Source organism: Rhinopithecus roxellana, chromosome 6, assembly GCF_007565055.1.
Source record: "Rhinopithecus roxellana isolate Shanxi Qingling chromosome 6, ASM756505v1, whole genome shotgun sequence".
Classification (NCBI taxonomy): domain Eukaryota; kingdom Metazoa; phylum Chordata; class Mammalia; order Primates; family Cercopithecidae; genus Rhinopithecus; species Rhinopithecus roxellana.
In genome coordinates this window covers 103,134,509-103,151,325 of record NC_044554.1, presented here as the reverse complement: position 1 = coordinate 103,151,325, position 16,817 = coordinate 103,134,509, and the positions used below count along the sequence as shown (strand labels likewise).

Here is a 16,817-nt window from a genome sequence, read left to right as displayed (position 1 = left end):
GGAGCCAGTGTCCACTCAAGCTGGATTTTAGCTTCATAAGTGGATGGGAACCTGTGAGGGTTTAGAGATGCTGGGAGCACCTTTTACCTGGGAGAATTTTCCAAACAGGGAACAATCAGGGCCACTTGGAGGGAGGATCCTACCAGAAACCCTCACCATTGTCTTGCTCCATGCCGGTGGTGATGGTGATATCGTCGACGTAGGTGGTTGCTATCGTGTACAGAAGCACAGCCCGTTGCAGTCCCTTGTAGTTGAAGAAGTCAAAGTCTGTGTTCCGTACAAAGCAACCCTTGGGATACCTAGGGTGGGAGGACTGTGGTTCACTGGGCCCTTGCCCTGGGTCCTTGTACTTCAGTTCACATGCCTCCCTGGCCTCCCCAGATCCAGGCCTCCACTCTGCGAAGGCCACCCTGTCCCTAGCAGGAAGACCACGGGGTGGGATGGGAAGGTGGGTGCATTCGGTAGAGACAGGATGGTACCCACATGGAGGTGTTGGTCATGTAGCCGATGGTCCTCGGTGGCAGGGACCCCCCTTCTTGGGGGTGAGCATATTATCGATGGTGATTAGTGACACAGAGGCAGGAGGACAGGGGCCCCACCTGGACCAAGCTGCTGATGTCAGCCCCTCATGCTCTAGCGTGTTGACACCATTCACCCACTGCAGACACAGGAGATACTGGGAGGGGGTGGCAGGTCAGGTCCTGAGGAGGGGCCCTGCTATCAGGCACTACCTCACATAACCTGCAGCATGGGGCTCAGGGGCCTGCCAGGCAGATAGGAAGAATGGCATCCTCATGGGTTAGATCAGGCCACCTATCTCCCTACACAGGGCACAGGCCTCAGGGCAGGGCAGGGACACCCACCATCCCACCCCAGAAGATAGGCTGTGCGTGGTTGCTGGGGTCCCATGCTTGTCGGTAGCCATGCCCACCCAACCACCCTGCCTGCTCCTGGCTACACTGACCACGATGGCATAGAAGTGGGCACTGCCAGTCCTCAGCACCACTCTTGTGGGCAGGTCCTGGGTCCATTGCTCCAGCAGGATCACCTCCCATTCGTACAACACCCAGCTAACAAAATGCTGCAGGCGCCAGTCCTGGCCAATGTCTTTGATGCTGGAGGTAACCAGCACATCCAGGGTGGGGCCTGACTGCAGAGAGAGGAGCAGAGCTCAGCTCCTAGGTCCCCAAAAAGATCTGGGGCCAGTGTGCTGCACAGCTGGGCTTCCCAGGCCTAGTGCAAGTCCTGACATACAGCAGGAACTCTTGGCAGAACATATAGATAACTTGCTGAGGACAGGTCAACTGTTAGTGTGGTTTGTGCACCTGGGCCTGTGGGGCCAGGAGTTCCTCCTCAGGAGTGGATGGGGCCCATTATCCCCGAGACAGATGACCCACTGCCTGTCACAGGGAGGAAGGCTGGTTGTGGGGATGGGGGAGCTTTGCTTAGGACACTGTGAGTGGGGCGCACACTAGCATTCAGCTCTCTCCTCTTCTTCCTGTACTGAATGCCACGAAGTCAGAAAAAGAGGATGTAGAAGAGACAAACGCAGCCCAGACCTCACCTGGTCCCATTTCTCTGCTGACTACATCCAAGTCAGAAGCGGAACAGGGGTGGCGTCCTTGGCCTGATGTCATGTCCTGTCCTCTATCTGAACCTTGAAAACTAAGGGACCTTCCTGCCTCAGCAGAGCTGACCTCAGAACGTCTAAACTGTCCCCTCCTCCCAATGCCCGGGCGCGGCTCTGTGCAGCACATGCTGCTCTGGCCACATGATTGTCTGGGTGGCTCATGCCTGTAATCAGCGCTTTGGGAGGTCAACGTGAGAGGATGGCTTGAGGCTAGGAGTTCAAGACCAGCCTGGATAACATAGTAAGACACTATATCTTTAAAAAAAAAAAAAAAAGGTTTTTGTTTTTTGTTTTTGAAATGGACTCTCACTCTGTCACCCAGGCTGGAGAGCAGTGGCATGATCTTGTCTCATTTTAACCTCCGCCTCCCAGGTTCAAGCAATTCTCCTGCCTCAGCCTCCCAAGTAGCTGGGATTACAGGCATGAACCACCCACACCTGGCTAATTTTTATATTTTTAGTAGAGGCAGTGTTTCACCATGTTGGCCAGACTGGTCTCGAACTCCTGCCCTCAGGTGATTCACCCGCCTGTGCCTCCCAAAGTGCAGGGATTACAGGACTGAGCCACCTAACCTGTCCAAGTATTTTTTTCTAATTAAGCAGGCGTGGTGGACCCAGCTAACTTGCAAGGCTGGGGTGGGAGAATCACTTGAGCTCAGAAGTTAGGATTGTGCCACTCAGCTCCAGCCTGGGTGACAGGGCCAAACCCAGTCTCAAAACATTTTAAAAAATTAAAATGAAACATTAAAAAGGACACTGCCCGGGCTCACCCTTCACCTCAGGAGGTGGCTTGGCAGGAGTGCTTCTTCCTCTTCCCACCTCCTCTGCCTTGACCTTCCCGGTTTCCCTGGGTCCCCCATCCCCCAGTCCCTTGATCCCAAGCCCATTGACCTTTAACCTCCTTTGGGCCCCCAGCTCCGGGCACCCAGGGGAAGGAGCCTGCAGGGGGCCAGCGTTCGCCTCTCCTACCGCCTGGATTCCGGGTGCCTCCTGGCCCTGACCTGAGTCCTCACCTCCTGCAGCGGCCGCAGGTACCACTGCTCCTTAAAGCCCTGGTGTCAGTGTCGAAGTCTGTGCAGAAGCTCCAGAGGCCACCCAGCTCCTCGGACTCCCGAGACAGGCTCTCCTGGGGATACAGCATCCTGCTTTGCAGTGCCAGCAAGCAGCCACACAACAGCAGCCCGAACGCTGTGCAGGCCACCCCATCCACCAGGTCACACTTTCCGCTCCACCGCTTGGTCACCATCTGCAGGGCTAAGAGCAGTGTGGGAGGAGTGCTTCAGGTACTCCAGATGGGTGGCTTCAGGTACCTGAGATGATCCGTGCCATCTTTGCTGTGGGTGAGCGTCAGGCCTGGAGGGGAGGGATGGGCCTGGTGCTGCCCAGTGGGGCCTGCAGCTGAAACCCCAGGCTAGGCCTTTGGAGAAATGGGACCCTCACCCTCAGCTCCAGCCAAGAAGGGCAAGCTTGGTTCCTCACCCCAGCACAAGCTGGATGATCCAGGGCTGCAGGCCAGGACAGAACCCCTGAGACTGGTGGCATCCCCGCATTTCTTCAAGAAGCACCTCCTCTTGTTTTCCACAGCAGGAATTCAAGCAGGCCACAGCAGAGCCTCTTCCATGCCTGTGGGATGCAGCCTCTTGCAAGGTTGCACATCCTAGGAATGGAAGCATAGCCTTGACCCTGGGTCTCTGGGGTCCTGACCCTAACCAAGGGGCCAGGAACTCCCTCTTGCATTTGCAGGCTTATGAAGATACAGGGAGAGAGGCCAAGTGCAGTGGCTCACGCCTGTAATCCCAGCACTTTGGGAGGCTGAGGTGGGCCAATAACTTGAAGTGAGGAGTTCGAGACCAGGCTGGCCAACCTGGTGATACACTTGTCTCTACTGAAAATACAAAAAATTAACCGGGCGTGGTGTTGCACGCCTGTAATCCCAGCTACTCGGGAGGCTGAAGCAGGAGAATCACTTGAACCTGGGAGGAGGAGGTTGCAGTGAGCCAAGATCATGCCACTGCACTCCAGCCTGGTCCACAGAGTTAGACTGTCTCAGAAGAAAAAAAAAAAAAAAAAAAAAAGCTACAGACCTCCCACCGAATTTGCCTGCTAGAAAATTCCTTGTGACCACCAAGAACTTACTGAACTCTAAGTCATCCCTCTGCTCACCTGAGACAAACACATATTTGACTGGTTCCTCTGATGGATAAATGCAGATTCCCTGAGCTAGACAAAGTCATAAGTGACGGTCGGGGGTGGTCGCTCATGCTTGAAATCCTGGCACTTTGGGAGGCCAAGGCGGGTGGATCATGTCAGGTCAGGAGTTCACGACTGGCCTGCCCAGTGTGGTGAAACCCTGTTTCAATTTTTTTTTTTTTGAGATTGAGTCTTGCTCTGGTGCGGTGCAGTGGTGTAATCTCTATACATTGCAACCTCTGCCTTCCAAGTTCAAGCAATTCTCCTGTCCCAGCCTCCAGAGTAGCTGGGATTATAGGCAAATGCCACTACTGCCTGGCTAATTGTTGTATTTTTAGTAGAGACAGGGTTTTAGTAGAGACAGGGTTTTAGTAGAGACAGAGTTTTGCCATGTTGGCCAGACTGGTCTTGAACTCCTGACTTCAGCTGATCTGCCTGCCAGAGCATCCTGAGTGCTAGGATTACAGGCATGGGCCACCACACCCAGTGAAACACTGTTTCTACTAAAAATACAAAAATTAGCCAGGTATGGTGGCAGGCACCCGTAATCACAGCTACCCGGGAGGCTGCAGCAGGAGTATCGCTTGAAACTTGGGGTTGGCAGAGGTTTGCAGTGAGCCGAGGTTGCACCATTGCTCTTCAGCCGGGGAAACTGGAGCAAAATTCTTTCCGAAAAAAGAAAAAAGAGATGGTCTAAGTGACTATTCCTCTACTCTTCCCCTAGATGTACATTGTGTATTTGATGAAAGTCTGATTAAAGACCAGGCATGGTGGCTCATGCCTGTAATCCCATCACTTTGGAAGGCTGAGGCGAGTGGATCACCTGAGGTTAGGAATTCGAGACCAGACTGGCCAAGATGGTGAAACCCCATCTCTACTAAAAATACAAAAATTAGCTAGGCATGGTGGCAGTCGCCTGTAATCCCAGCTACTTGGGAGGCTGAGGCGAGAGAATCACTGGAAACCCAGGAGTTCGAGGTTGCAGTAAGCCAAAATGGCGCCATTGCACTGCAACCTGGGCAATAAGAGCAAAACTCTGCCTCAAAAAAAAAAAAAAGAAAGAAAGAAAGAAAGAAAAGAGAAAAGCTGATCAGACTGAAAAAATACAACCGTTTGTCTCTTATCTACTCATAACTTTTCAAAATATCTTCCTCTTTCCCAATTATCTGTCCTTTCTCTTTTAAATATGGAACCCCTCAAAATAATCTTTGGAGAAAGACACAGACCTGTCTCCCAGACATGCCTCGTTAATGTTGGCAAAAGAAACTTTTTTTTTGTAAGAGGGAATCTCACTCACTCTCTTGCCCAGACTGGAGTACAGTGGTGTGATCTTGCCTCATTGCAATCTCGCCTCCCACGATCAAGCAGTTCTCCTGCCTCAGCCTCCTGAGTAGCTGGGATGACAGCTATTTTTTTTATTTTTTGTAGAGACATGGTTTCACTTCATTGGCCAGGTCAGTCTCACTCCTGGCCTCAAGTGATCTACCTGTCTCAGCCTCCCAGTGCTGGGATTACAGGCATCAGCCATGGCACCCAGCCCAAAATAAATTGTCTAAATTGATCAAGACCTGTCTCAGATATATTTTGGTTTATACCTTCTGCTATGATTGGAAGCTTCCTGAGACCTCACCAGAAACAAACAGCCAATACTATGCTTCCTGTACAGCCTGCAGAACTGTGAGCAAATACATCTCTTTTCTTTATTAATTATCCAGTTTCAGGCATTCTTTGAGTACAATGAAGAAAGGACTAATACAAAAAGACTCAAGATTCCCCTTTATTTGGCCAGGCACAGTGGCTCACGCCTGTAACCCCAGCACTTTGGGAGGCCAAGGTGGGCAGATTGCTGGAGTCCAGGAGTTTGAGACCATGGCAAAACCCTGTCTCTACTAAAAATACAAAAATACTAAATACCAAAATACAAAAATTAAGGCCGGGCACGGTGGCTCACACTTGTAATCTCAGCATCTCAGCACTTTGGGAGGCCAACGTGGGAGGATGACTTGAGGACAGGAATTTGAGACCAACCTGGGAAACGTAGTGAGACCCCCATCTCTGCAAAAAATAAAATTAAGGGACCCCCATCTCTGCAAAAAATAAAATTAAGGTTGGGCACAGTGGGTCACGCCTGTAATCCCAGCACTTTGGGAGGCCGAGGCAGGCAGATCACAAGGTCAGGAGTTCGAGACCAGCCTGGTCAATATGGTGAAACCCCATCTCTAGTAAAAATACAAAAAAATTAGCTGGGCATGGTGGCGCGCACCTGTAGTCCCAGCTACTCAAGAGTCTGAGAGAGGAGAACCACTTGAACCCAGGAGGCAGAGGTTGCAGTGAGCTGAGACTGTGCCACTGCACTCCAGCCTGGGCCACAGAGAAAGACTCTGTCTCCAAAAAAAAGAAAAAAAGAAAAAGAAAAAGAAGGGGGCAGCCTGGTAGGAAGATGTGACAGCCCTGAAAGGCTCAGTGAATGTACCAGCCTGAAGCTAACACTCCGCAGATCTGGGATGCCGCCCTCCAAAATGTGGTACAGCTGACAGCTTTTCCCTCCTCCTCCTCCTCATTTAAAGGCAGAAGCCAGCGTGCCTGGCTGTTTATTCTTCTTCCTCCTCCTTCCTGTAATCCCAGCTACTCAGGAGTCTGATAGAGGAGAACCACTTGAACCCAGGAGGCGGAGGTTGCAGTGAGCTGAGATCGCACCACGGCACTCCAGCCTGGGCCACTGAGGGAGACTCTGTCTCCAAAAAAAAAAAAAAAAGAGAAAAGAAGTGGGCAGCCTAGTAGGAAGATGGGGCAGCCCTAAAAGGCTTAGTGAACGTACTAGCCTGAAGCTAACAGTCCACAGATCTGGGATGCCACCCTCCAAAATGTGGTACAGTTGACAGCTTTTCCCTCCTCCTCCTCACTTAAAGGCAGGAGCCAGTATGCCTGGCTGTTTATTCCTCTTCCTCCTCCTCCTTTATAGGCAGGAGCCATCAAGCCTGGCTATTTCCTCCTCCTCCTCCTCCTCCTCCTCCTCCTCCTCCTCCTCCTCCTCCTCCTCCTCCTCCACAGGTGTGAGGCACCTGGCTTGGTTCTTTGTTTTCCTCCTAATCCTCCTCCTCATTTTAAGACGGGAGCCATCACCTGACTGTTTCTTTCTCCTCCTCATTCTCCCTTACAGATGTGAGCCACCATGCCTGGCTGTTTCCTCCTCATCCTCCTCCTCCTCTTTCAGAGGCATGAGCCACCACCCCTGTTTCCTCCTCCTCCTCCTCCTCCTCCTCCTCCTCCTCCTCCTCCTCCTCCTCCTCCTCCTTTTCAGGCGTGAGCCAGCCCTCCTGGATGTCTCCCCCTCCTCCTCCTCCACAGGCATGAGCCACCACACCTCGCTGTTTCCTCCTCCTCCTCCTCCTCTTTTACAGGCGTGAGCCACCACACCTGTTTCCTTTTCCTCCTCCTCCTCTTATTTTACAGGTGTGAGCCACCACACCTGTATCCTTTTCCTCCTCCTCGTCGTCGTCCTCTTTCTTCTCTTTTACAGGCGTGAGACAGCAGGCCTGGCTGTTTCCTCCTCCTCCTCCTCCTCCTCCTCCTCCTCCTCCTCCTCTTCTTTTAAGGTGTAAGCCACCACGCCTGGCTGTTTCCTCCAACTCCATCTACACCTCCACCTGCTTCTCCTCCTCTTTTACAGGCATGAGCCGCCACCCGTTTCCTCCTCCTTTTTCAGGCGTGAGCCACCATCCCTGCCTGTTTCCTCCTCCTCCTTCATAGGCATGAGCCACCACACCTGGCTGTTTCGTCCTCCTCCTTTTTTACAGGTGTGAGCCACCACCCCTGGCTGCTGCTGCTCCTCCTCCACCCTCTCCTCCTCCCTTCTCCTCCTCCTCCTTTGCCTCCTTGTTTACAGGAGTGAGCCACCGAGTCTGGCTGTTTCTTCTTCCTCTTACTCCTCCTCCTCGTTTTTTCTTCATTTTATTTTTTTAAAGACAGGGGATTGCTCTTTTCACCCAAGCTGGAGTGCAATGGCGGGATCTCAGCTCACTGTAACCTTCACCTCCTGGGTTCAAGCAATTCTGCCTCAGTCTCCCCAGTTGCTGTGATTACAGGCTCCTGTCAGCACACCCAGCTAATTTTTGTATTTTCAGTAGAGACAGGGTTTCACCATGTTGGCCAGGCTGGTCTCCAACTCCAGGCCTCAAGTGATCCACAAATCTCAGCCTCCTACAGTGCTGGGATTACAGGTGAACCACCATGCCCACTTGGCTATTTTTTTTTTATTAATGTGTTAGCTGGGGTCTTGCTATGTTGCCCAGGCCTCCAAAAGTGCTAGGATTACAGGTGTGAGCCACCGATCCTGGCATAGGAGGCTAATGTGATACCCTGTTTGAAAGTAATGGGACCTGGACAGGGCAGAGGCTGTGATGGGAGACAACTCTTCCTTTCCCATCTGTCACCCTTACTGCCCTTGCCCAGTTTTCTCTGATTCCATATTTAAAAAAAAATTTTTTTTTTGAGACAGGGTCTCACTCTGTTGTCCAGGCTGGAATGCAGTGGCATGCTCATTGCTCACTGCAGCCTCCACTCCTGGGCGCACCTGATCCTCTCACCTCAGCCTACAAGTAGCTGGGACTTACAGGCATCCACCACCATGCTGGGCTAATTACTTTTTTATTATTGGGTAGGGGTAATAACACAGGGGTCTCCCTGCGGTGCCCAGGTTGGTCTCAAACTCCTGGCCTCAAGCATCCTCGCACCTTGCGCTTACAAAGTGCTATGATTACAGGCCACCTTGCCCTGCCTCTCCAGTCCCTGACTGTCCCACTGGCCAGCCCTGGAAAGTGTAGCAAGGAAGGAGCCAGTCTAGGGCAGGAAATACACAACAGCCTCCTCTTGCACTCACTTTATTTGGGGGCAGGCACGGGAGGACCTAAGCCTGCTGTGCCTGCAATAGCGGCCACACCTGGCAGATCTGCCCGTTGAACCTGGAGCACACACAGCTGCCCAGGGCACCTTACTGCTCCACACTGTGCCCATACACCCACACACGGCTCACATCGCCTGAGAACAGGGGGCTGGGAAAAGAGGACAGACGTGGGCTAGAACACCAGGCAACCCTGACCTCCAGACACCTAGGCTCACCTCCTAGGAGGTGGCGCTGAGGCAGCTTCCTCCATGCCCTTATCTACCTCCATTGCCTGTGCCGCTTCCTTTTTGTATTTTTCTTTTTTTGATACAAAGTCTTGCTCTATCGCCCAGGCTGGAGTGCAGTGGCACAATCTCACCTCACTGCAACCTCCACCTGCCTCCCAGCTTCAAGCAATTCTCCTGCCTCAACCTCCTGAGTAGCTGGGATCATAGGACTGTGCCACCACTCCTGGCTAATTGTTGTATTTTTAGTAGATACAGGGTTTCACCATGTTGACCAGGCTGGCCTCAAGTGACCCACCCACCTAGGCCTCCCAAAGTGCTGGGATTATACACGTGAGCCACAGACCAGGCCTCCTGCACCCCTCCCGGAGCTTTCCTGCCCTCTGAGGGGCACCCGATTTTCTCACCCTCCCACTGGCTGCTACACACTCACCCCTTTGAGGACAAGGTAGTAGAAGTCAGTGGCCAGCATGTCGTGGTGAGGGTCTGTCTCACGTTCTCTCAGTGAACCTGGGGGTGTAGGTGGACGAGTGGTGGGCCCTGGGCACCCTGGCATCTGACGCTGTTAGGCCCAGGATCTGTCGCTCTGCCACGATGTCAGTGCCTTGGGCAGATCCTCTCTTACCCATTCGGTTCTGTCTCACTCTCAGCTTGAACCATCTTCTCATAATTATTGATAACATTTACGTGTGCTACTAACACTTACTGGCCTGTAGGTTTTACTGGCCTTTATGTTTTCAAATAGTCCTTGTGTTTAGTATGCATCAGATGTTCCTGGAGATTAGTTTTCTGTTTTAGGAGACAGGGTCTTGCTCTGTTGCCCAGACTGGAATGCAGCAGCCATCATAGCTCACTGCAGCCTGAACTCAAGGGATCTTTCAGCCTCCACCTCCCGAATAGCTGGGACTAAAGGCGCACACGCCACTGTGCCCTGCTAATTTGTTGTTGTGGATCTGGGCTTTTTTGAGACAAGGTCTTGCTGCATCACCCAGATTGGAGTGCAATGGTGCAATCATGGCTCTCTTCATCCTTGGCCTTCTGGGCTCAAGGGATCCTCCCACATCAGTCTCCTGAGACCACAGGTACAAACCATCATGACTACTAATTTAATTTTTTTAATTTTAGAGACAGGGTCTTGCTATGTTGCTCAGGCTTGTTTTGAACTCCTGGGTTCAAGCAATGCTCCTGCCTCAGCCTCTCAAAGTGCTGCGATTACAGGCGTGAGCCACCAGGCCTAGTGACTGGAGAATTTATTAAAAATACAAATTGCTGGACAGCCATGGTGGCACACATGTGTAATCCCAGCACTTTGGGAGGCCGAGGCGAGTGGTTCACCTGAGGTCGGGAGTTTGAGACCATCCTGACCAACGTGGTGAAACCCCATCTCTACTAAAAATGCAAAATTAGCCAGATGTGGTGGCACAGGCCTGTAATCCCAGCTACTCGGGAGGCTGAGACAGGAGAATCGCTTGAACTCATTAGGTGGAGTTTGCAGTGAGCTGAGATGGCACTGCTGCACTCCAGCCTGGGCATCAAGAGCAAAACTCCATCTCAAAGATAAAAATAATAAAATAAATACAAATTGCTGGGGACCACCCCCAGAATCTCTGATTCAGCCATCTAAAGTGGGGCCTCACCTCACATTTCTCAGGAGTTCTGAGGTGATGCTGGTGCTACTAGTTGGGGTACAAGGTTCGAGAAACACGGCATTTTTGCTTTTTTTTTAGGTGGAGTCTTGCTTTGTCACACAGGCTAGAGTGCAATGAGATCTCTGCTCAATGTAACCTCCATTTCCTGGGTTCAAGCGATCCTCCCACCTCAGCCTCCCAAAGTGCTAGGATTATAGGCATGAGCCTCCATGCCTGGCCCATGTCTTGAGGTCTTGCCAGCTGTCTGCCAGTGGGGAAGTAAACAGAATGATGGCCCTGGGCAACGTGGAGAAGGGAGGCCAGGAAAGCGGTGGGGTTCCAGGTTTTGTACCTTCAGGCGGTGCTCATTGGCTGTGTGGATGTCCTCATCATTGATGTGAGTTCGAAAGTGCCCTGGGCCCACTCCTCAGCCACCAATAGTGGGTAGCAACAACTCCAAGGGTCAGGGGATCAGACATCAGCAGCTAAGAGAGCCCCAGCCCTGGTCCCACCCTATCCCTGGTGACTGACTATTCCTGTCTAGGAGCTGAATCCTGGAAGCACACCCTGGGAGGGGGCATCTGGGGCCCCACACACCTTTACCCATGAGCCATGTGGGCCACAGGGGTCATTAAAGAATGCAGAGAGACGGTCAACAAAGCACACAGCTAAACAGCACGTGAGAATATGAAACCACATGTGGTTTCAACATGAAACCACAGACTGGCAACACTGCACTATTTCCTCAGGGATTTGGTGGAAGCCTGTGGCCACAGGGAGGGGGCCTTGGGTGGCTTGGGCCATGGTAAATACCTTGTATAGGCTATGGAGCATCTGGTCCATCTCGGCCTTGGTGAGGAGCCCTGAGATCATGCCACTGGACTACAGCCTGGGTGACAGAGGAAGACTGCATCTCAAAACAAACAAAACAAAAGAGAACAAAGTGAGTGATTAAATGTAGCTCTAAGATCGCACTCATGCTCTCAGTACATATTATTTACTGCATGCTATGTCAGATATTGCAGAGTACCCAGGAAACAACAATAAATAGGACTTCTTCTCTCTCCGGAGCCTACAGTTTTATCAAAGAGAGAGCCAAAGAAATAACGGCAGTGCCTGGCGAGAATGCTGGGAGAGCCAGGTTCGGGCTGCAACAGGGGCAGAGAATGGGAAGGCCTCCCTCAGCCTGGGGGAGTTGAGGTAAATCTTCCCACAGAGGGGACAGCTATGAGGATACTTGGACACCGAACAGGAATCTTTTCAGCCATGCATCGTGGGACTCATGCCTGGATTCCCAGTACTTTGGAGTCCAAGGCGTGAGAATCACTTGAGGACAGGAGTGCAAGAGCAGCATGATAGCAAGACTCCATCTCTACCAAAAATTTTAAAAATAGGCTTCACATGGTGGTGATGTCTGTAGTCCCAGCTACTCAGGAGGCTGAGGCAGAGGAATCACTTCAGCCCAGGAGTTCAAGTCTGCATTGAGCTATGATGGCACTACTGCACTCCAGCCTGGGCAAGAGAACAAGACCCTGTCAAAACAAAACAAAAAAAAGGACTAACACAGTGGATCACACTTGTAATTCCAGCATTTTGGGAGGCCAAGGCAGGAAGATCAATTGAGTCCAGGAGGTCGAGACCAGCCTGGGCAACATAGCAAGATCCTATCTCTAAAGTCTTTTTTGTTGTTGTTACAGATGAAGTTTCACTCTTGTTGCCCAGGCTGGAGTGCAGTGGCATGATCTCGGCTCACCGCAACCTCTGCCTCCTGGGTTCAAGTGATTCTCCTGCCTTAGCCTGCCAAGTAGCTGGGATTGCAGGCATGCAACACCACACCTGGCTAATTTTGTATTTTTAGTAGAAATGCGGTTTCTCCATGCTGGTCAGGATGGTCTTGAACTCTCAGCCTCAGGTGATCCTCCCATTTTGGCCTCCCGAAGTGCTGGGATTACAGGTGTGAGCCACAGTGCCCAGCCAGCCCTATCTCTAAAGAAAAGGAAGGATCTTTGAGTAGGTGGTTATGGTGCCAACATGGGAATTTCAGGCAGAAGAAACAGCTAAAGCAAGAGCAGGAGGGCAAACGAGGGCAGTGGAAACAGATCAGTGGCTGGGAGTGAGGGGAAGAGGATGAAAACCCAGGAGAGAGCAGAGGACACTGTGTGTCCTGACCAGGGATTAGGGCTTTGTCCTGTGGGCCAGGGAGAGCCAATGACAGGACTCCCAAAATTTTGATTTCTGGCCGGGTGCAGTGGCTCACACCTGTAATCCCAGCGCTTTGTGAGGGTGAGGCAGGAGGATCACGTGCAACATCGCAAGACCCCATTTCTTAAAACAAACAAACAAACAAACAAAAACACCCATAACAGGAAGAGGTGCCTCTTGGGGCTGAGAACATCCACGTGTACCAATTTAGACCCTGAAATTACCCTGCTCCACAGGCAGGAAACATGGTCACAAAGAGGCCCAAAGGAGGCAGGCCTGTGACTCCACTCTGACACTCGTGAGTGCGCAGCTGGGAAGGGCTGTGAGAGGCAAAGTAGCTGCCAATGCACAGTCCTCAGCCAAAGCCCAGGGCCCCCGCCACTGGAACCAACTCCTCTCCAGGCAGCAGTCACATCACTGGGTTTCCCCTCACCTTGCAGCGGAGAAGCGCTCCCATCCAAGGGGCCAATGCAGTCATTCTCACGGAAAATCATTTTGGTTTTGTTTTGGAGACAGAGTCTTGCTCTGTCACCGCGGCTAGACTGTAGTGGCCCAATCTCGGCTCGCCACAACCTCTGCCTCTCACAATCAATTACCTCTGTGCCTCAGCCTCCTGAGCAGCTGGGATTACAGGTATGCACCAACACACCCAGCTAAATTTTTGTATTTTTGGTAGAAAGGTTTCACCACTTGGCTGGGCTCATCTCGAACTCCTGACCCCAAGCATCTGCCTGCCTTGGCCTCCTAAAGTGCTGGGATTACAGATGTAACCACCATGCCCAGCCGTCACAGAGAATCTTGAGGCAGCTTTCAGCCTGCCCAACATGGCAAAACCCCATCTCTACTGTAAATATAAAAATTAGCCAGTCATGGTTGCACGTGTCTGTAACACCAGCTGCTCAGGAGGCTGAGCCACGAGAAGTGCTTGAACCCGGGAGATGGAGGTTGCAGTGACCCAAGATCGCACCATTACACTCCAGCCTGGACAACAGAGCAAGACCCTGTCTCAAAACAAACAAACAATGGAAAACAAGGAAAATATAACAAAGCATGGCGCCTCTTCTTTCTTCTCTAACTTGAGATGTATTTTACGTAAGGGCATATGATCCTCTAGTCCTAGACCGAGCTCTCTAACATCACTCTCCCCCCTACCTCTGAATCCTATCCCCCCAGAGGAGCAGCCACCCTTCCAGGTACACAGAGCTAAGGTCACTGGGCTGGCCACTGCCAAAAATGAGACTGACTCCCTGAAACAGCTCTTGAAAACAGGAGGTGGATGGATGCAGATTTGGAAGGGATGTTAATGCACCAAGCAAACAGGGAGTGCAGGCTGGGATGTAGGCATGGGGCTGGGTGCGAGGTGCTCAGTAGTGACTCAAATCTAATTCCACAAGTCCTGGGCAGTGGGAGTGGAGATGCATGCACAGAGAAATGGTGCAAGTGCCGGGCAAGGTGGCTTATGTCTAGAATGCCAGCATTTCAGGAGACTTACTAGAGACCAGGAGTTCGAGACCAGCCTGGGCAACATAGCAAAACCCTGTTTCTACAACAAATGTATAAAGTAGGGCAGGGCATGGTGGCTCATGACTTTAATTCCAGCACTTTGGGAGGCTGAGGCAGGTGGGTCACGAGGTCAAGAGTTTGAGACCAGAATGGCCAACATGGTGAAACCCTGTCTCCACAAAAAATACAAAAAAACCCTAGCTGGGCCTGGTTATGCCCACCTGTAATCCTAGCTACTCAGGAGGCTGAGGCAAGAGAATTGCTTGAACTCAGGAGGCTGAGGCAAGAGAATTGCTTGAACCCAGGAGGTAGAGGTTGCAGTGAGTTGAGTTCGCACCACTGCTCTCCAGCCTGGGCGACAGAGCAAGAGACTTCGTCTCACAGAAAAAAAGAAAGAAAGAAAGAAAAAATTAAACTCAGCCTGGCATGGCAGTACACAACTGTGGTCCCAGCTATTAGGGAAGCTGAGGTGGGGAGAATCGCTCAAGCCCACCCACCAGCCTCTGCAGGGGCCATTGAAAATAATATGCTGAGAATGGATAAGGCTCAAGGACAGTATCTCTAGCTAGTTGCACTTTCCATGAACTCCAGTAGTCAAGGACAGTATCTCTAGTTGAACTTTTAATGAACTCTAGTAGGCGCCAAGAAGGCAGACAAAATAAGAAAGAACTTAGAAACAAAGAACTAAGCAGTAGGTTATATTTGGGTGCAGAAAGTTTGTTTTGTATTATGTCATTTTTGCTGACGTGGGATTTGTGGGGTATAAATAAAGTGAGGCGGAGGCCCTAGGGGCGGCCGCCATGTTCTCTGTTTGTCTTTGTCTTTCGTGTCTGTGTCTGTTCATTCTCCACTACCCCCGGCACGGGCCCCAAGAAGTGGCGCAGCGAGCAGGGTGCACAGGGTGCAGAAGGTGCACAGGGTGCACAGGGTGAGTAGTGGGGAACAAGAAGGGGAACCCCCTAGGAGCGGGTAAAGCCCGGAAATTAATTATTAAGGGGAACCTTCTTAAGCTTTCATTATGGGGAATTCCAGTTCCTTGGCCTCGGAATATGTAAGATTATTACAAGGGCTTCTACTTTCTATTGGGGTTAATGTAAAAGAGAAAACTTTGCGGAAATTGTTTGCTCATGTGGAACAACATTGCTCTTGGTTTCAATATCAAACTGAAGTACAATTAAATAAGCGAGAGTGGCAACAGGTTGTTAAGACCCTTCGTCAAGCGCATTAGCGCGGTGATGTAATGTCAGCACCTTTGTGGGCCCTTTGTGCCTCTATTACTCAGGCTTTGGAGCTCTTAGAGACAGACTCGGAAAAGGGAGAAGGCGGGGATGTAGAGTCTTTGAAGTCGCCGATAGCCGCCTCCCCTCTTTTAGATAATTCTGTAACTGAAGGAGAAGGTCCTTTGTGTGATAATGTGTCTCATGGAAAGGAATCAGAGATTCAAAAGGAGCTGCAGCCGGTTGTTCAATTGTTGCAACAAATTTTGCAATTGCAGTTATCTCCCCCCCAACCTTCTCCACCCACTCCTGTTTTACTTTTCCCGTGGTTCATCCACCCCCATCAGTACCTAAGGCGGAGGAGGAGGACAGTTTTCCCCCACCGCCACCGTCAGTGGAAATGCTGCCTCGTTCAGGCACAGTTTTTGCTGTTCCTGCTTCTACTGCCAAAGCTGTAATTAAGGTATTGGATTCTCAAGAGGATGAGGATCCTTTACAATTGTTCCCCATTATTAGGCAACCTTTTGGTCCTAATGACCAATTTCCTCAAGGGGGTATAAATGTACAGTATAATGTTCTTCAATTTAAGTTTCTTAAAGAAATGAAGGCAGCTATTGCTAATTATGGCCCTCAATCTCCTTTTGTCATGGGACTTTTAGATTCTTTCTCTTCTGAGAATTTGTTTTTGCCTCTTGATTTGGAGACTTTGGGGAAGGCTGTTTTAGACCGCTCTCAGTGGCTTCAGATACGCAGTTGGTGGCTGGAAGATGCTAAAAAACAGGCCCGCCGTATTGCTGCTAAAAATCCTCCAGGGCCAACAGAGGAGCAACTGACAGATACTGGTCAGTTTGCTACCGAAGCGGCTCAATCTGGACTCGATGATATGGCATTATCACAACTTAAAGGACTGTTTTTAAAGGGTTGGTGTAAAGTAGAATCATCGGGGAAAGCTGCCTTGTCTTTTGTTAAGGTTTTGCAGAGTGCCAATAAACTTCATCTTGATTTTGTTGCTCGGCTCCAAGATGCTGTAATAAAGACTGTGGGTAACGGGGCAGCAGGCAAAATCCTGGTAACCACACTAGCTTTTGAGAATACTAATCAGGAATGTCAGAGGCTGTTGCGTCCTTTAAAAGCTGCTGGAAACTTACAAATAGAAGATTTCATTAGAGCCTGTGCAGGAGTGGGAGGGGCTGCCTACAACACTCAGTTGTTTGCTGGAACTTTATCTAAGGCATTCATGGGAAAAAAGGGAGTTTGCTTCCCATGTGGAAAGGCCGGTCATTTTAAAAAGGAGTGCCGTAAGTTCTCTAATAGAAGCGAC

The 16,817-nt window shown here is 50.9% G+C and overlaps 1 pseudogene; it reads right to left on the bottom strand.

The window, feature by feature from the left end:
- Positions 1 to 551: 551 nt before the first annotated feature.
- Positions 552 to 7,454, bottom strand: LOC104681113 (annotated as a pseudogene).
- Between the last annotated feature and the right edge of the window lie 9,363 nt (positions 7,455 to 16,817).